Source organism: Camelus ferus, chromosome 1, assembly GCF_009834535.1.
Source record: "Camelus ferus isolate YT-003-E chromosome 1, BCGSAC_Cfer_1.0, whole genome shotgun sequence".
Classification (NCBI taxonomy): domain Eukaryota; kingdom Metazoa; phylum Chordata; class Mammalia; order Artiodactyla; family Camelidae; genus Camelus; species Camelus ferus.
Window position 1 is genome coordinate 52,484,835 of NC_045696.1, and position 21,408 is coordinate 52,506,242.

The 21,408-nt window shown below is 39.1% G+C and overlaps 1 long non-coding RNA gene across 5 annotated transcripts in view; it reads left to right on the top strand.

Annotated features, from left to right (window-relative positions):
• LOC116663657 overlaps positions 1 to 21,408 on the top strand; it is a 333,860-nt gene that overhangs the window by 160,561 nt on the left and 151,891 nt on the right. For 3 of the 5 annotated variants that reach the window (XR_004319922.1, XR_004319919.1, XR_004319918.1), the window contains exon 2: positions 1,653 to 1,776. The exons of 1 other annotated variant lie outside the window; for it this stretch is intronic. This is a non-coding gene — a long non-coding RNA (uncharacterized LOC116663657). Of the gene's footprint in view, positions 1 to 239; positions 395 to 1,652; positions 1,777 to 21,408 lie in introns of those variants that run through there. One more of the 5 variants, XR_004319921.1, reaches the window with a different exon arrangement.

A 21,408-nucleotide genomic window follows, 5' to 3' on the forward strand; every position in this document is an offset into this window, starting at 1 on the left:
AATATTAAAACAATAAAGAAGAAGAAAACCAAACAATTAAAACCTTAGTGTGAAAATATGAATCAGGCATTTGGATAATAGGCAATCAGAAGTGAAAGGGGCATATATATATATATATATATATATATATATATATACACACACACACACACACACACACACACACACACACACACACACACACACACATATATATGTACTTAAAAAAAAGTTACCCTTCCTTTTTGTTTTACAGAATGAGGACACTGAACACTGGGAAACAGCGGCTTGGCTAAGGTCACAACAAAGTTTCTTGAATCCCCACTTCTTTGGAATTTGAAGGGTAGCTCTTGTCAACTGTTAGGTGGCGATCTTCTAGGCTAGCAGTCAACAGGCTGTGACACTGAGCACGTAGGTTAGTATCATGAAGAACCATGTTTCTGAAGGCCCTTTTCAGTCGTGCAGCAGTTAAGGGCTTGGGTTCCACTTAGAGCAACATAGATTTAGCTCTTGCTTCGCTGTGTGAATTAAGCAAGTAACACCATATTTAAGTTGCAGTGTATTCACCTGTAAGAGACAGATGGTGATAGTATCTGCTTCATAAAGTTGGTGTAAAGATTAAATGAGCTAAAGTAGGAAAAGCATATAAGCAAAGTCCTTGGCTCATAGTAGGTACTTCATAAACACTGGCTGTTAAAAGTGAGTGATTAAAGATAAGGTTTACCCACTTCACGGTGTTATGAAGGGCTCACTCCCCCAATGTTTGGAAGGTTCCTCCAGCCACCTAGCTTCTCATCCACACTATTTTTCTGCATCTCAGTTTCACAGCTTCAAAATGAATAGATGATTCATTTTCCCTACCTTCCTCCCAAGAATATCTCATTTTTTAATAAAACAGTTAAACTTAGATGGGACAGTCCTTGGGCATCTTCATATCCATATTAGAGAATATGGAAGGGCTGAGGAATGTGAGAGAAGCAATAGAAATGGTAGAGTTTTGAGATACTTAAAGTTACCACCCACTTATTTCCCCTGGTTTCGATTGGCTGAAATGTAGCATGGATTGAAACCTGAACATTTGGAAGGCCACTGTGTTCCCTGGAAACTCTCCCCTGAGATTTAGAAGTTAGGGGAAGGTTCAGTGTGGTTCTGGTATGCTCCATCCAGCTCTCTAATTCATCTCAAAGATCCAAGAGGGATACAGAGTGTATGTAGCCGACTTACCCCACCAAAGGAGATGGGCTTAGACCTTACTCCAAAAGAAATCAGCTTTTTATCAAAAAAAAAAAAAAATTCCATACTCTCAGAGGAAAAGCAGCCTTAGGGCTTAGACATTCTTGTGAAAAGACTGTCATGACAATAAGTCATCTTTGTGGCTTTCCTAGTCACTTATTCCTCTCATAACAGCCTAAGTTTCTCTGAAGGACCATGATATCGCCCAGGAGTTTGAAAATGGAGATTCCTGAGCTCTACCCTACAGAGAGTTTGATTAGATAGATCTGGAGTAGGCTTTGGAATAAGAATTTTTAATAAGCACCTTAACCTGATTCTGACTCAAGGGATCATTTGAACCACACTTCGGAATATATTAAACAAAATACATGCACAATAAACCCCTGAGTCAGAAAGTTAACATAACCCACCTCTCTAATATTCTTAACTCCTTTTTGCAGGAACCACTCATTTTACTTGGAGCTGAGATATGATTTCATTGCCTGAGAAATTGAATAGAATAGAACCAGAGGATTTTGAAAGCGGCTTCTAATTTCAAAATATCATATTGGAAGGAAAAAAAAGGTAAAAATAGTTTGCTACCATTTTTGTAACAAAGAAAAAGAAATCATAATACACATACATGTGTACAAATATCTTCAAAGGGAAATATAAGATCATTAACACAGGAAGTATAGAAATTGGTTGACTATTGGGGATGGGTGGAAATAAAGCAATAATAGAATGATATTTTCTAAGTTTACCTTTCAATCTAGTTTTGACTTTTAAACCACAGTAATATTTTGCATATTCAAAAACATTTATTTATCAAACATGTAAAATCTAGAAATTGAATATAAATAGAAACACATGAATTGAACTATATATCAAACTGATAATATGAACACAAAGAAGCAAACCCAGAATTAGAGTAAATTTTGAACACTGTACTCTGAATACATTCCACCTTCAGTGGGATATCTTCTAAAGACAAAAAGAAACTATTGGTGGTGAAATAGTTTGAAACGATTTTGTGTGTATTGCAGAATTAAGCAAAAGAGAAAATATATTAGTGTTTGGAGGGCATGGAGTTCTTATGGTAGGAAAGTGGTAAAAAAAAGGGGGGGGAAAGGGGGAAAGAGAACCTGTTGTATTGAATTATAATTGGAAGTTTCAGTACAAACTGATAACTTTATCAATATATATATTTTCTTGCTAGGTACAAAGAAAGAGCTTAGAAGCAATTATACGTTAGCAGTAATGAATGTACTTATCATCCTGATCTTGGTTTCTAACTACCATTGTCCATTCAAAGGAACCAGAGCTCCCTGGAAAACTGATTCTAAGTTGGGGGCAATGAAGTACAAGGTGGACCAGGAGCACTGAGTTGAATCAAAAAGTAAAGAAATGTTCAAACACGGATAGGAAAATGTCAAAGAACATGAATGCCAGATTAAAGGGGCTTCCACTGACCAAATTTGAGACAACTAGAATCAGTATAAATAATGTCAGGAATGGTTTACAGTAAAACTCTGTGAGTCCACAGTGGTATCCAGAACAGTGGGGGTAGATGGAGAAAAGAAAGAAGCAGATTTCTACAGAACAATAGCAACTCATAAAGGGAGAAGTAATGTACAATGATTATTTTCTAAGGTTGTCAATGACCACTGTAATAACTGATTCAAACAAAAGCTATCAAAGCGTGCTAAAACCATTGTGTAAAATGTTGGTCTTATAATCACCCAGTTTTAGAACTATTTATTAATTGCAGAGGAACATACTACATTTACAATGGAGAAATCTGACAGTATCACCTTAACCAAATGATAGAGCCTACAATCACTGAGTTTGACAAACTGTCAACATATGCCTCCTGATGTGATGTACTATGAAGGACACATCCTGCCAAAAATGTCTAACCTTATCCTAATCATGAGGAAGCGATCAGAAAACTCCAAACTGCTGCTGAGTCTGCAAAAACAACTGGTCTGGACACTTCAAAATGTCAGTGTCTTAAAAGTTAAAAAAAAGGCTAGGCATGGTTCTAGAATACAAATTATTAAAGAGATACAATGAATAAACAATGCATAATTCTTGATTGAATCCTGGATTTATTATAAAGCTTTAAAGACATTATTGGAACAATTTGAGAAATTTGAACATAGATTTTATACTGTATAATATTAGTTATCAAGGCTAAAATTTTCTGAAGATGATAAATTCCATTGTGGATGTGTAGGAGAATGACCTTGTTCTCAGGAGATACATACTACAGAATTGTGGTGTCTACCACTTAATAATTCCCCAAAAAGAAGGAAAATAAAAGACAAAGCAAATGTGGCAAAATGTTAACAATTAGTGAATCTTGCAAAATAGTATCAGGTGCTCATTTTATTACTAGTGAAACTTTTCTGTAGGCTTGAAATTTTTCAAAATAAAAAGTTGGAGGGTGAGGGTAGGGTGCAGCTGAGTGATAGAGTGCGTGCAGCTCAGTGATAGAATGCGTGCTTAGCATGCACAAGGCCTGAGGTTCAATTCCCAGGATCTTCATTAAAAAAAATTTGGAAGTAAGGAAGGGGGCAAAAATGCAACCAGTATTGGTTGCCAGAATGGTGTGGTGTATATACTTCCACTTATCACTTACTGGGAGGGGCATGCACCTGTTAATAGCTACATTCCTTAGTTCACTTCCCTCTGCAGTCTGGCTGCCTCCCTTCCGCCTCTCTCTCCTCACCAGGATGCACTTAGGTACAATAGTGAGGAGAGAAGGAGGAGTTTGGAGAGCGTTCCTGTATTACCATCTCAGAGGGATAGTCCCGCTTCAAGCACCTCTCCAAAGGGCTAATGGCCTACAGAGCCTGATTACCATCCTGGGATAAGTTCAAATTTTTTTTTTTTTTATGATAGCAATTTGTTACACCAGTTTGCCACTTGCCTGCTGCTTCCTTGTTAATCCAATAATCTATATGAGAAAAGCAATTTGATGTACCTCCTTCCCATCTGCCACCCATCATCCAATCTATATCTTAACTATTAGTGATTTATTAATGGTGTCTGCATTAAGCACATCTCTGCTCCATTGGCGCCCTCCTTCTCAGACTCTCGCTTGGATAAACTCTCTGGTTGTGTTAGAAGGCAAACTCAGCATGGTGATTAAAAGCAATAACAGAATAATAAACTGAGCTTCAGTTCCAGGAGTTGCTCCTTTTAAACAGTTAGCATTTATGCACATCCACACACTTAAGTAGATCCATTTCAGAGCCAGTCTTAAGAAATGTGGAAAACTAGGATATTTCTCATGTTTTTCATGCTGTCCCCAACCTTGATTTTTTTAAAGCCGGTTCATTGGAACCTGCAAACAGACAGTGATAGCATTGCCTCTGTGCCCCAAGTGAAAGTTGCATTCCTCATCCCCAACCTCCTGGATGTCCATTCTCTTGAACTGAGGGCCTGTGTGAGCCTGGACCCAGAACTCTTTCCTGCAGAGACCAAAGGGGCAGGTAGTTATTGGCTAGATGTACTGAAGCAACTCTGAAGAAGGAACTCTGTTCTCGAAGGTGTGAGCCTGGTTCTCTGCACATCAGGGCATTATTTGTGATTGCTGAGCTTCATTTTTCTCAATTTACCCTGGCTTACCCAGAACAAAGTCTCTAGGATGACACTCCCAGAGGAAGGATATAATGGAGTTGGGCGGTCTGAAAATGATGGTGTATAGCAATGCCTGCTGTCTGCTGTGGGCTGAACACACCATTCACTTTGACTCTGTGCTGTTCTTTGCCTACAGAAGCTTGATGCACATGGCCCAACCTAAAACCTATGGTAAGAGAAGAAACATGGTCATAGGATGGAAATATCAGGAACCTATCACTAACACTATTTGCAGTTTCCGCATAGTGGGAATCCAGACTGCATAGTGGTTAGCTCATTGGCTGAGAAGTGAATTCTGGTTCTGCAAACTCCTATCTCTCTGTTCAATAGCAAGTTTATAAATCTGTAAAATGGGGCTGCTATCACTACTACATAAGGTGGTGGTCAAGAGTAACAATGATTAATCAGTAAATTGTTTTTATTCTCCTTTTCTCATCAGTGTGATCTGATTTTTAATTCTGCAGTGACTTTTTTAATAAACAATTTTTTTTGTGTGTCTGTTAAGTACCCCAGGAGTCCTAGTTGCATTTACTTTTTTTCCTTGGTTCTATTTGCATTAGACTGACTTGCCTCACTTATTTGGCTACTCTCTGCCTAACATTCCTGATATGTCCATTCCAGACAGTGGCCTTGAATGCTCTGCTGGGTGAATGAAATATAGCTTGTGGTGTGAGACTGAGCTGCCAATAAACGGAGGGGCACTTTGCTGACCCCATGGGTTTTAAGAAAAGGAAAATAAAAAAGGAGTCAACAGGACTTTACAGTCTACATTTAACATTTCTATTCTGCCAAAGTCAAGGGTGGCATCTTATCATCCTTTTAAGCTTACCTAGCAATGTGCTTATAATAAGGCAACAGTTCTGAACAGCTGGTATGTTCCATTTCACAAGTGACTAAATCTAATAATTCTGCATAGCAGTTGTTGGTATAAATATTTTATCCTTGCAAGTAAATGCCAATTGGCAAAGGGTATAAATTGTCTGATTTCTTTTCTCCTCATGGAACTCAGCGTGGTGCATTGTACTCAGTAAGTGCTGGATAAATGCTTGACGAACAGGTGACTGTGGTGTCAGCTTGCAGAATGATAACATATTTTACTCTGATTTATTTTCCTTTGAGTTGTTTGAAACTTTTTCCTTCATTCGAGTTGCATTGCTTTCTAAAGAAAACTTCTCCCTCCATCTTTACTTAATTAACAGCCCTTCCAGTACTTTTTTTTCTTTCTCTGTGACAGTTTCCCACTATTGTCTGTTTGCAGCTGTTACATGGTTGAGGAACTGAGTAGACATGCTAATGAGAGCCTGGTGTGTAGGAGGAGCACCTCTAAATTCTCCTGGACTGGCCATGCAGCCTATTCCTACTTACTCTTTCTAAAATAAGCCTCTAGTTGGCACTAGGGGATGGGTTATTTCCAGTTTCTTTCTGTGGAGGAAGTGCTTGCTTGGACTATCTATCTGTGTTTCTATTTAAGCACAAATAAACATGTTGCTGCTCCCACACTCCTTAGGTCTACACCACACTCCAAATTGCCTGATCCAACCGTGCTCACAAACGCATCCAGATGACTAGAAACCAGCTGTGATTTCTGTGTTTATTTCAATTAATCAGTTAATCTGGCAAATTATCTTGAGGGTTTTTGTTTGTTTGTTTGTTTGCCCACATCCAGTCTCTCCCTATGTTGGTCTTAGATGTATTCTCTAGAAAACTGGGTCATTATGTCACTGAATGCAGTTGATCTTTGTAATTGTCTTTAGAACTCTTGTGGCTGAAATTGAACAACACTGTCAAGGAATTTTGAGCACTTCATTGTTTATTTATTCTTTCCAGGAGCTTTGAGGAAATGATACTGATAGCCCCCTTTCCAAAACAGGTTACATAGGTGTCTGAATTTCCTAGCATCTAGGAGGACGATCTGTAGTACTAATCTGAGATTCTCATTCTGAGTCATGTATTTCAGCCAGTAGGCTGGAATTAAGGTAGTTAATCCCCTTTCGGTACGTTTTGCAGCTGTTAGGATTCCATGACCTTTACGCAGAGATGCAGACAATCTCACTGATCAGAGAGCAAGCTGGAGGGGATACATTGGAAGCCTGGAGAGATGGCAGGCTTTGAACAAGGCACACGGTGGTTGCCAGCTGTCCTGTTAATGAAGACAGGGTCTCAATGATAAAGATGCTTTTAGCTTTCCTTTCTGTCCTAAGACTATTTTTTTACTCATGGGGCTTCTAAGGTGGCTTTATTTTATTTTTATTTTTGAAAAGAAGAGCCTGAAGTGGTCATGCTTAGGGAAGTGGCCATCATTAAAGACTTAAAACAGCAGGTTAAGTTTTTTCATTTGGGGGACCCTTTGGAACATAGCCACTGTGTCCATTAAAATCAGGAAACCATATAGAAGAAGCTGGAGCTGCGAGATTTCTTTGACGAAGCCTTTATCCCGCTGCCCACCAAGCATAGAAGGGAACTATAGAAAAACGTAAACACCTCTGCAATTTTTCTTTCAGGGAAAGAAAAATCTTTCTCTGAGTAGGTAGGAATAAGGGGTAGACAAGGTTAGATTGTGCGTTCTTGTGCAGGGGACTTGTCTTAGTCATCTTTGTATCCTGCATCTTCACCAGCTTGTTCTCATTCCTACTTCTCCAGGACATGGATGAATAAATCTTGGACATTTTCCCAAAGTAATCTTATCTGTTTTCATATATTCATATATAATGGTCTGCATTCAATTTGAAATGAGCACCAATTTTATTTTCATGTGCCAGAAGCTGTTGACTTCCTCAGAGCCTCAAAACACAGCACCATAATTCATCCCCTGAATTCTATCCTGTGGCTCCGTTGTACCACTTATACTGCTCTAAATAAGTATTCAGGTTAAATTGCTGGTGGGCGTTTATCACTTTACTTATCATTTGTCTCAGCTTAGGGAGTTTTTTATTGAAAGAGTCAACATAAAAAATAACTCTCACAGCTGGAGAAGTTGAGAGTATGTGATGAGATAATCAGACTAATTGGCCAGGTCTGGTGATCAGTAGGTAACCCAATAATTTTGACATGGAAAACAAACAAGAGATTGAATGGAGTAGGTTGATTTTTCCAACTAAGAAGAAAACATCCCTTTAAGATGGGGAGACTGTTCTGGCTAGAGATACTAGGATATTTTAATTTCTTTGTATTACGTATTGATATTACTCACAGAAACTAGGTACAGGTGGCTGGCTGAGTAAGAATCGCTGTCTGTTTATGATTCAGGCTAATGTGGAGAAAATATAGAGGGAGAAGACTTGAGAATATGTATCAGATCAGCTTATAGTGGACATTTGTTTTTAATTCAATGAAAGTGTGAATACAGTGGCACTGCTATCACCAACAATAAAATGAAGGCAGAAATATCAACAAACCTCATCCATTCTCTTGATACCATGTCTCTTTGTGGTCCAGTGTCTCTCCAATCTGTTATCAAAACTAGAAGTCATAGCAGTGGTTTTCCCTGTGTGGTCCCACCTACCAGCAGCATCAGCATGCCCTGGGATCTTCTAAGAAGTGTAAATTCCCAGGCCCCACTTTGGACTTACTGAATCAGACATTCTGGGGCTGGGGTCTGGAAATCTGTTTTAGCAAGTTCCCTGGGTGATCCTAATGCACACTAATATTTGAGAACCACTGGTCTACAACCTTGCTACTCAGAATATGGTTTACAGACCAGCAGCCAGGGAATCACTAAGAATTTGTAAGAATAAAGGATCTTGAGCCACTTCTCACAGTCTGCATTTTTAAGCAATCCTCAGGTGATTAGGGTGGCCATTAAAATTTGTAAAGCTCTGGTCATTTTCCTTACTTTCCTCTTCTTTAATGAAGAACCAAAATGTGTATTCTGATACTTAGAATAAAGGCTTCATTTCTGACTCTGCTTTGCAACTAGGTCTAGTAATGTGTCTGAGTTTTGGCCACTGAAATGTAGGTGGAAGTCTTCCAGGAAGTCTTCTCTAAAAACAGGAAGCATGAACCATTCTTGTCCTTTCTCCATTCTTCTGCTTATAACATGGAGGTGATTCAGGTGCCAGCATCCAGCTTTGATCATGAGAAATAAGGTCCACATCAAGGATGACACAGTCTAGGGAGATGGAAGGAGCACGGTCCATGATGGCAGTGGAGCCAGTCTTAAACTGACTTCTATTGTGTATGAGAGAAGTAAACTTCCCTCTTTATAAGTATTTAGTTTTTAGGTCTCTGTTCTGTTTAGGTCTCTGAACTTTATCTTCAGTGATTTATATAACCCATAACTAGTTATCATCAAGACTTATACTGTTACTTTCATTCTGGACTGTTCTGTCTCACTTTGACTAGAAGGCACATTTTTAGTTATCCTTCAAGATGCAGCTTGAGGCTCTAATCCCCTAATCCATGGGTGACATTTTAATTGGGCATCCCATGAAACAAAAACTAAGAGCATGAAACTCAAATTTAGGTATGCTAATTTACATATTCAAAATTATATGCTTGTATTATTGTATTTATATTACACATGTACATTACAAAACCTGCACAGAATTATAAATAAAAAAATTAGAAATTTTCAAGTGTCATTTTCACTCTGATGAACTGGCTTGTGTCTCCTGGGGTAAGAGCACTGAATTTGGGAGACCAGTTACCATAATCTGCAATGTTTTCTATGATGATCTCCACCAAAGCAGAACTGATAATGCTCTCTTTTGTATCTCCATAATTTTATATTATTTGTTGACCTGTTTCTCCTTTTATTTTATGAGATCCTTTAATCAGCGACTGAATCCTATTCATTTTTGCATTACTACCAGCTATTGTTTGGCTAGTATTCACTTACTTTTACTGCATTCAATCAATGCCAATCAATATTTATTGAATGTCTGCTATATACTAAGCATTGTTCTAAGTGCTGGTGACTGGGCAGCAAATTAATCAAGGTTCCTGACCTGACTTACCTTACATTTTAGTGTGTGTGTGTGTGTGTGTGTGTGTGTGTGTGTGTGAGGGGGAGACATAGACAATGAACAAACACATAAATGTAAATGAAATTCTAGGTGTGATGAGTTCAAAGAAGAAAAATAGTGACATCATTTGGAAGTAGACCTAAGCTGAGGTCCTAAACAATTGCCTCTTTCTGTTAACCCAGTCACTTGAGACATCAAACAACTGTGTTCTGTCCATATGGTTTATTAATCCACCTTCCTATGCCAGCAAAAAGTGTGGATTCTTATCAATATGATAAACCATGTGGAGAGAAGGGTTTGTAGAATGCTGGCTTTCCCTCCCCCTGTTGTTTCACTTCTTCTACTAGAAAACTAGGGCTATTTAGTTCTACAATTGCCTACATTAATCACTATTTACTTGACACTTACCCTGTTCTATTGCTAAGAAGTCCCTCCAGCCTACCTTCTGACCCCGCTCCTCTAATGTTTGTTCTGGACCTAGCCCTGCACGTGAATCATTCTCCCTAATACCTGCATCTCTATGCCATTCAGTCTGACATCTAAAGGGCCCCCTTATGTTCTATCCATCCCTCAACCAGTTCCTTCCTCTCTGTCTTATGATTGTGGATAAACTTCCCTTTGTCTTCAATCTTTCCTTCAAAGATTTGGCCAATCTTTTGGCATTTTCTTCAGGAACACCATTTCTCTCCCAACCCTCTCCAATGAAGCCAGTTCCGTTTTTAACTCCCCTGTCTCTCATGACCAGAAAAAGTGGTCAGTATGTCCTTATTTCTCGTGGTTACTTTTAGACTACTCTCCCATGATAACATCTTCATTGAGGTTCTTCCATTTGATCATGCTACCTACCTTCTTTATTTCCTTGTTACAAAAATTGACTGATATTATGGAAACCCTTCCACCTCCAAATTCAATGTGTGAATCGTAATTATTATTTATGTACCTGTTCATATTTTTTTGACTAGCACATTTCTTGTGACTTAATACTCTGTTAAGACTTAGCCATCCATGTGGTGGGGACATTATTAATAAATACCCTGGTGCAGTTCTTCTTTAATTTCTTCACCTCTTGTTACCTCACGCAAAATGGCCCCACTCGTGATCTTGAGCTCCAGATTCCCTACTCTACAACTTTGTGTCCTTTTTTTAACCCTCTCTCATTCCCATGAGCTGCTGTTTGTCCTTACGACCTTCAGGTCCTCAACTCCACCTACTCCAAGCTCTGCTCCAGCCTCATATGCCTTCTTCTCCAGCCTATTATGTATTGTAGATCATTTCAATTATGCAGCTGCTACCATTATAGAATCTCTTATCTCCTACATTTTATGACATTTATAATTACTTTTTTCTCCTATTTTTTTCACTCACTCACTCACAGCAGATGACTTCCTCCTCAGTATGTATTTTACCATCCTCCTGCCCTTTTGTTTCCATTTCTGAGATGCTGGTCTTCTTCCCTCCTGAAACCATTGGATCTAATCCTAGGCCTCCTGACTCAAGATGGTGTCATGGTGTCATGGAGAAAGCATGGCCTTTGGCCCTTGCCCCCAAGGGACAGAATTTCAGGCCTATTGTGAATATAGATATATGTTCTGGAACAGCTTGTTTAACCTCCTGGGACTTTAGATTTTCATCTGTAATGAAAAATAGTAATCGCATCTTTCTCATAGTGTTGATATGAGAACTAAATGATGAAACATAAATGTATCTTGAATAATGCTGGAACAAAGTAGGTACAGAATAAATGTTAGTTTATCCCTTTCCCTCGGTGCTGTGTTAAGAATTCCTACCCTGCTTTCATTTTTTACATAAGTTCTCTAACTCTTTTTCCTTTGTGTATACGTGTACTTATACCTGCCCTACTCTAAACAAGCTTTTCTCAACCACTAAGTAGTAAATCCCATGGTCTTTTCTTAGTTGTAAGCTTCCTTAATCTCAAGGTTATACCTGATACTATTGATTGTACTTTTTTCCTGAAACTCACCTCCATTAGTTTCCATAAGTAAATTGCTATCCTACCTCTAACTCCTTCTTACATCTTAATTTCTCTGATTCTTTTTCTTGCTGCTCCTAACAAAACAAAACAAAACAAAATCCCCCTAAGATAAGACCCCTGCTTTCTAGCCTTTTCTTTTTACAATTTTTTCCCCAATGTTTTGATTCCCTCCCATGGCCACAGTTCTCACCTTTGAACTGATTTCTTCTACCAAATTTCCCCCAAGGTCCAATCCCAGATTTCCACCTACTCATCTCCACCTGCCTGTCCTTGAGATACTTTCATATTTATAAAGCTGAACTCTTCATTTACTCTTCTTAACAACTTTCTCTAAAATGTCCCATTATTTTCTAAAATAATCTTTTACACTTTTCTTTATCTTGCCTCACATCTAATCAGTTGCCAGCACCCATTAATTATACCATCACAAGTTTGTGTTTCTCTTCAGAAATTATTGATCCCAATACCATCACTCTACTTCAGACTTTCATTACCTCTCCTCTGTAACTTAGAAGTATATTCCTAGCCAGTCTCCCATCTTACGTCTACTTCCTCCATCTATACTAGATACACTTAGAGACATTTCCCAATTCAAAACACTTCAGTGGCTTCTGTTGCTTTCCAGCATTCCAGGTTCTTCATAAAGTTGGCCTGGCCTATCTGACACTAACTCATTTATCACTCTTTACTCCTAATGACCTGCATTTCAACTAAAGTGGAGTATTTACCCTTCTCCAAATGTACCTTACCTCTTTTTGTCTTCATTTATATGTTTACAGTGTGCCTTTGGTTTGAAATAACTTCTGGTTCTCTCTCTACAGTTTGAAATCTTACCTGCTTTCAAGACTCATTTCAAATCACTCCTCCTTCTTGAAATTATTTATACACTATACTACTCTTAATTTTGAGATTTTTTTTCCTTTGAGAAAGAAATTCAATTCTTCATATTATAGTTATTTTTACACTTATCTACTGTACACATAGTATGTTGTCTAAGAGTTAAACAGTGTTTTACTCATCTTTTTCTCCCACTTTGGCTTAACAGATTATCTTGGTAATAATATTTATACCACAACTATTTGTTGAATTGACTTAAATTGAAAGTACACATTACTTTATTACATGCAAATCAAAACTCTGATTTAAGGAAAAAAAGAGATGCTAAATTATTGATTGTTTAGGCTTTTTTAATATCAAATAATATAGAAATCCACAAAAAATTAGTCTGTAAACACAAAGATAAAGCTGACCAAGAGTGGACAATCAGGTAACAGACAGTAGCACAAGAGAAAGAGAGTAACTATTTAGGACGTGATTTCTAAAGGATTGTCATGAAGCAAAAAAGTCACCTGATTTCGTAAACTGGCTTCATTTTGTAGAGGATTCAGTTTAGCATTTGAGAGACAAATTATTTGCTTGGCCTCTTACAGTCATTTCCAGGTAAGTGACAGTTATAAAAATAGTAACCTTTAAAGTCTGTGCTACTAAACATATACACAAAGGCTAAACAGTTACATGTCATTACTGCCTAGCCCTGCATGAATTTGACAGTGTGTGTTCATGTTTGTGCCTCAGTTCATTCATTTATAAATGTCACCTCCTTAGAGAGGCCCTCCCTGACTCCGCTACCTAAAGAACAAGTTCCTATCATGTGACTGTCAGTCCCTTTACCTTCCTTTGTCCTTCGTTACACCTGTGTGACCCATCTGTCTTCCTCACTGGAATGTAACCAGCATGGGGGTAGGGGCTTTGCTGTTTTATTGTCAGCAGTCTGTCCACTCTAGTCTAGAGGAGACTGCTACATGGTGAGAGTTCAGAACAGAAATATTTTTTGAATAAATAGAAGTGCCAAAAATAATTGACTCTTCTGTGACATGTTTGTTACAACCCCCAGTTCTTTGATAGGATATTATTGGTACCCCTCAGATTTTGCTCACCTGGGCAATATAATTGTAAAGCTCTCTAATCCTTTCTAGAAATCCTCTTTCATAAATTGGCCAGCGTACTCTTTCTCTTTCTGTGATTTATCTTGCTTATTACATGAGAGAAGTTGGCCCAAATTTTCCCAGTGAGTGAAAATAGGTTTCTAATTCAGGTTTTCACTCCTTACCCTTTCCTTTTAATTCACGGTCATTCTTGTTCCTAGCTGGTCCCTGTTGACCTACCCAGAATCATTACTGGGAACCAGAAGATGGTCTGTAATTGAATTGGTATCACTGCTGTCACCATCAATTTGTGTAGGAAAAAAGGCTGAGGAAACACAAAGGCAGAAACTATAATTGAATTTGGTTACTCCAAAGGTAAAACACAGTTGCAATTTTCAGAGCATGGCAGGTCAGATGGTGAATGGGTAGGGGCTGTGTGAGATGGATTATCCCTGGGGGATATGAAAACCAAAGAAATGGACTTCAGCCAAAGTGGATAGTCAGAAGTCACTAAACCCACAGCTTTCTCAAGGTCAGTTCTTTTTCTGGGCATGTAAGTACAGTGAACGCTGGATTATGAGGTGAAGGGGGGATCAGAAGATGTGGGTTCTAGTACCAGTTTCTTTAGTGGAGGTAAAACAATAAGCAAATTATTTAATTGCCCTGGGACACAGTCATCTCACTTATAATATTGGGACAATAACATAATTCCTGCCTCTCAGGGATGCTAGGAGGACCAAATAGCATGGTATCTTTGCTTTTGAATAGTGCTTCATGCTGTTTGGAAGCTGTCTTATTATGATTACATGATCAGTGCCTTATTTCTACAGTGACTAATCATTTCCGTTAGCTTTTCATCCATTACAGAAAGCATACCACAGAGAATTGGTTTGCTCAAATTATATTTATTTAACTTTCAACCTCCCATTAATATATATTATCATGGCTAGGAATTTAGCAGCCTGCAAGCCAGGAAATATGGAAGTGATAATCTGCATAGCATGCTTACGTTTCAGCACTTCTCTTGTCACCATGAGGGATAGTGTTTACTCTGATAATATTTTATCAATGTCATCCACTTACTCTATTGCCTGGACAATTATTTTTGTGACTTACACTTTTGAGGGGACCATGTGACTAGATATTACACCTATTATGGATCAGTTTATGATCCTTCTCTCTTCAACCCAGAATTTTCCTCTACTGCTATTTTTGCTGCTTTAAACTTTACTGCATTTGATGATATTCTAGAGCTCATTTAATGTCCTACTCTAATTCTGGCCCCAGTAAGTCATTTAACAGGAAGAGTGTGAACTGCTTAAATTTTGTTTCCCTGATTCATATGTCTTCAAAAATGTGTAAAAGGTAACCGACAGGCCAAAGTTTATTTCCTTTTGTATCACCTGTTGCTCTCAGAAATATTGGCAACCAGATATAAAGTTAAAAGTCTGAAATCCCAACGAGGGTCTAGAAATTGATCATCTATTAAGGACAGGTCACCATACAACCCAGTGTGCCCAAAGGGTTCTGGTTTATACCTGCTGTCTAGGAATAATTATTAATTGTACACCCTTGTCATCCACAAAATGTCTTATTTTAAGCAATAAATAACATGACCACCCTACCAAGGGCAATCTTTCCAAAGCACCTTCCAACTCTTAGAACCATGAGTTATTAGAGCAAGAAGAATCTTTAGGGTCACCTGCCATTCTCTAACCATGTGTACTCTGAGTAAAGCTTCAAGAAGTCTGATCAATCAGATAACTTAAAAATTAGCCACATAACTTTTGATGAACCCAGTGTTTTCCCTGACATTGAGTGTTAGCTCTAAAATGCTGGCACTGATCTAGAACCTACATGGTCTCTCTCTCTCTCTCTCTGGTCCTTATTGATATTTTCTAATTACAAAATTAGTACATAATATTTAAAAATGGAAAACATTATGAACCGTGTAATAATTAGAAAGGAAAAGTGCCCCCATAACTCTATTCTCTAGATATAGCCAATATTAAATATATTTGACATATATTTATGGTTCTGAGAAGCATTTTGTTCTTGTGCTAAAGATCTAAGGAAAGATGTCTTACAGAATAGTTTTAGAAATCTTCTAAAAGGCGATTCGAGTAATACTGAGTGATCCAGAGGCTGATGATTCTTAAAATTGATTTTTATAGAAATCAGTTTTATCTAAAGGCACATGAAATAGAAATGGGGGTAGGAGAGCTTTATTTCTCCCCTTTATGCCTCCATGTCTTTGCATTGGAACCTGTCATTTGATTGTGCAAAAGTCCACTGATGAAAGGTAGTATGCTATGTTTTGGCTGATTCAACATAGTGTGAATTACCTGCTAGTTAGTTTAGATCGTGACTCTTGGACTGGAACACTAATGGTCGTCTTTGGCTCCTATGGCTATCTTTAGTTGCAGTGATTTACCTGAACTGATCAATGGTGATGGGAGGCAGATGTCCTGAGAGTCCCCATTTCTCAGGATGAACTGTCATGGTGGACAATCTATCCATTGTGCATAGAATGTGGTTTGGGTACCAAAAGCACATGTCTAAAATTAAATTCTGGACTTCATGTTATAATGAAACCAATGCCATAGAACTAATTAGCAAATATGGGTCCTAAACTTGCCTATGTAGCTTTTGCCACTAATAATGTGACAGTGAGAGAAAAGAAATAAAATGGCAAAATGGATAAATAATTCTGTCATACTTATCTCAGTTACTGCAAGAAGCCAAGAGGAACACAAAAACATTTTGAAGAATGTAAAGCGTTACTCAAATGTTAAGCTTAAAATAATTGTTTATTATACTTGCTTCAAGGTATTTAAGTGGATATTCTGGATACTTCTGTTATTAAATTCTGCCTAAGTAAAGTGAGGCCCTTTATCGCAGCCTATGCTGTTTTGGCCACATTGGGTGGGTACAGTTAAGGTGTATCTTACAGCTCTAGGATATCCCAAGCAGAGTCCTTTTAATACTGGTCCCTCCAGTTTTATGATCAGATAGACATTTGGTCTGGTATAGAAAATGTTTAATCTCTTGGATTGAATAATCAGGGAATCAAGTTATACCACTTAATTCTTTATCAAATGAGTTTTGGATTAAAAAATCATCCTAAATTGTTCCTCACATTAAATTAATCCAAAAGTAGGATTCTTGATGCTTCTGTACTCCTTCCCTCTCCTCTTACAATTTCTGAATTGCTCATTTTCTAATGCTAAGGGCTCACACTCCCCTCGGGTGCCTGACTTCTGCTTTATTTCAAGCCCACCTGTGTTCTGAGCTTTACTGTCAGGGGTCTGCTGCTAATTCTGTGCTGACACTATCTTTTGAGCTCCTCAGAGGTGTGTTATTAATGCTAACAATAAAAAATGCTTTCATGCAAAGTACATTTCTGGAACCTGGTAACGTTACGAAAACAAAAATAATAACAAGGCTGATGATATTTCTATGATTATCCAGTTCCACCTGGCTTGGGTTTGATAGCCTGTTTGATAATCCACAGCAGTAACAACCATAATAGAAGATGGAGGTGTATGAGAAAATCGTAGTGTGTAGGATTACGCCAGCTGGTCCTAGCCCAGCTCCTTCTGCTAGTCAAATCGGTGATGCAATCTTCTCCATTTCCCCCGAGTCACCTCTCTCCAGAATGACAGAGAATACGTTTGATGCTTCTTACCCTGCCCAGATCCACGACCTCCTACCCCTTTGAATAATCACTGCTGTTAAGGAACCCAGTGACCCCTTGGCATTCAGCCCCAGCCCAGTAGCCTGTTCTATCATTTTTTTTCCCCTTACTGAATTGAATTGCAAATCGAGCCATGCCTCAGTGAAAGCACTTATATTTCTGATCTGCATCCTGATTCCCCTTCTCCTCAGGGACAGCAAAAACCCTGAGGAAATGTAGTCAGCCTCAGTTAAGCCAACCCTCTGATCAGATTAGCTCCTCACTTAATAAGTCTTGAGGTAGGCAGCCCAGCTGCGCTCCATCCCATTTCACATAAGCGGAAGGCTCAATGGCTGAAGACCCTTATTCTGTAGAGTGGGGCCTATCAATGGTTTCTCCAGTTTTATCATGACAGTTGGAGTAAAAGGCATATTTGCAAGTTCCAATAGGGAGATAAACCATAAGAAGAAAGAGCTGAAAAGTGTTACCTAGGGGAGGTGAGAAAGGTATGGACTAATAAAACTTTAGAACTTATTTACTCCTTTTAAGCATTTAGCCCAAACAAAACATGATTCTTCTGATAGCGTGAGATCCCAATCCTTTCACCTCTTCAGCCCTCTGGCTTCTTTTCCTAATATGTAAAAAGTGTTGAAATGACACAAGATAACTCTGAAAGACCCTTTCTGCTCTGAACTCCCATGAGATCCTCAAGCCCTGTGTTTTTATGGACAAGATGTTTTGAGAAAAGAATGAGACCTCAACATTGTTCATTCATTTAACTACTCATGCATTTGGCAAACATTAATTCAGTACTGATCACAGGCAGGCACTCAGGTAAGTAACCACAGACCTCATGGCAAAGACTCACAATTTAGTGGAGAACAGGGCCATAAAGTATAATCTTAATCCAGTGTGATCAATACAAAGTCAAGACCATACAGGATATTATGGGTGTGCCAAAGAGAGACTGTAACATCTATTACAGAAAGAAAAATTGCCATGCCCTATTTACAAGTTAAGAAGAACCATAGGAGTCTGCACTTTTCTTATCTCTCCCTTGGCGCCCTCATTTTTCATCCTCCAGGCCTGCTGTGTGTCTTATCTCAGGGTCTGAAATATGATCATTTTGCTTAGTATAAGGATGATAATTCATAGAAATGATTTGAGGCACCTTAAAGTTTGTGTTTAACTACAGTCAGCCCTATGGGATCCCAGAACAGAGCCTGTTGAATTTGTCTTGTGTTGTCTTCCAACCCAAGCATGTTATCAAAAGTGGAGGTTGGCCCCAGACAACCTTACATATATGGTTACTTATCTTAAGGAAGAATAGGAAACCAGCAATATTTTGAAATATTAATTCATCTGTTTTTGAAAACAGCCATAAAGTGAGGCAGGAGCATTTGTTATTCAGTGCTTTGTTGCTCTGTGACTGAAGGTTGCTGTAGAGTGCTATGTTCTTCCTCAGGTTTGGACATAGGCCTTTCTCTTTCTTGGGCAGTATCACTGTGCACTAGAAAAACATACTGGATCACTAGTCAGGAGCCCTAAGGTTTGGTTTTAGCTCTACCACTAACTAGCAAAGTGACTTTGGTCAAATTATTTAAACTCAGAATCTTGCATTACATAAAGTGGTTGGATGAAATGATCCCCAAGTTTCCCTCCAGTTTTGATAGGATAGTTTCTGTTTCCCTATGAATCTCTGATAGTCTCTGATCCCAAGGATATCTGTGAATGTGTGTGCTTGAGAAAATATGCTCAAAACATAAGAAGTTAGTATGAGGATGTGTCACAGGTAAGGTCCCCTAGAAAGCAGGCTCTGAGGTGGAGATTATCAAGCAGATGGTTTATTGGAAGTGTATTGGGAGTGCTCTTGGGATGGATTCCAATGGAAGGAAAAGGAAGGAAGCAGGAATGAGCAGAGAGACAAATAGAGCTTTGATGCAGTCTCAATGAAAACACAGATGAGGTGAGACTTCAGAGACATCCTGATTTGGAAAGAGGCCTAGGCCTTGATACCCTTGTGTTGAGCAGTCATTGGATGCAGCCTGGCATGAAGCAGCCCTCTTTAGTCAAAGTAGTCCCCCAAAGGGCTGATAATCAAGGGCTTTCTACCAGCAGCACTTCCAGTAGCTGGAAGAATAAGTCCTTCATTCCTGAAAGGGGCAGTACATCACAGCATCCACCCCAGAATGTCTGTGTGCTCTCTCTTGTGAGCATCAGTAGAATACATCTGAAAATACCTAACACCATGTCCATGCTCAATAGATGCTTATTTGTCCATCCAATCCACCCACCCACCCATCCATTTTTTTGTTAACTTTTTAAATTCTTTCACAGAGGTCATAGGACTAAAGGAGAGAATCAGTTGGTGATTCCTCTTATTAGCAAGAAGAGATTCCTGTTTAAGGAAGGAGATTGGATCTATTGATATGCTTCTAATCTGAAGCTACCTCTGTTCCATGATTCTATACTAGTTAACAGTAGAAACAACTGAATACTGCTCTGTGGTTTGCACAGAGTTTTTGAAATATGTCATTTTATTAGATCCTCACAACTACCTTATGTGGCAGCTAAACTGGTAATCATAGTTTGTCGAGATGAAGAAACTGAGGGTAAATCTAGTAACTTGTCCCAAACCAGCGTGGGATGAAAGGAGACTTAGAATCCAGCTCTGCTGATTTCTGGGTTGTTTCCATGGTGCCAGAGTCAGCAGGCTATGGAGCAGCTGATAAGACCCGGGCTTGGGGCAGCCTGTCTTCTTGGAGAATCTTTCTTCAACTGAAGCTGAGTAACTGGGCAGCATTAACTTCCAGGGACAGGGAACCTATGGGCCCCTTCCCAGTGTTTCAGTCTCTACATTTCCCTACATTTCACTTCCCTGCAGCTCACTCAGCCTGTGCACAGTCCTGTGTATATACTGTCAGTGGGCCCACTAAGCTTGGTAATAGTACACACAGAGGACCAGACATTGTTCCTTGTGATCTAGTGTGGATTTATGGTGAGAAAAAGTTCTGGCAGGCAGATATAGTGTCACCATATCATAGACCAGTGCTTCTCAAACCTTAACCTGCGTCTGAATCACCTGGGGATCTTGTTAAAGTGCAGGCTCTAGTTCAGTAGGTCTGCGGTGGGACCTGAGATTCTTCATTTTAAGCATGTACCCAGGTGAGGCTGATGCTGCCTGGTTCATGGACCATAGTTTCCCTTTCTCCCAGTCACGGAAACCCAGGCTCTTTCACAACAGGAGCCCAAGATTGGTCCTTGCTTTAAAAGCTAATTGGAGCCAGGGTCTAAAAGAAACAGTTATTATCTTACTGTAATCATAGTTTCTTTTCTCTTCCACCTCTTCCTAATCTCCACCCTTTCTAAGGAAAAAAGGAATTGAAGAGAATGGCAGAGAGCAAGGAAGGGAGGAAAATAAGAGAGAAAGAAAAACAAAAACCAGATTGGCAATGTGCTATATGGTCAGAAACAGCCAAGCTGTAGATTTCTGTGATGCTGGCAGCAGGTGCCACTGGATTGGAGCCTCTTCTTGTTTAGCAGGGTCAACATTATCCATTTTGTGAAAGAAAAAAGGAAGCCATACGGATGAAATCTGCAGACACCAGAGGGAAAGACGCTGTGGACAAGCATCTTTCCCTTTGGTGAGTAAGCGGGTGTCCTTGGGGTTAGAAGCCCAGAAGAAAGCCTTGTGATCCTGTTAAAGTAGTGCCATTAATGGGCTGTGGCTGGGCATTTATCCAACAGAGCGCCCCTCGCTGCAGTCCCGGGGGTGTTGATTTACTCCTTGATGGTGTCTGTACTGTAGAATATGGCTGCATTTCTTGGCTTCTTAGGCTGGCGGAGGGGGTGGGTGGAAGCAAATGCTTTTGAAGTGATTTTTTTTTTGCTAAAACATTCAAAGTTCTTTTTCCTAAGGGGGATGAAATATTTTCTGAGTTTTCACTGTACAGTTTCTCCAAGCTATAGAAGAAGGGGGCAGGGAATGGAGGCGGGAAACAGCCTTAGTCA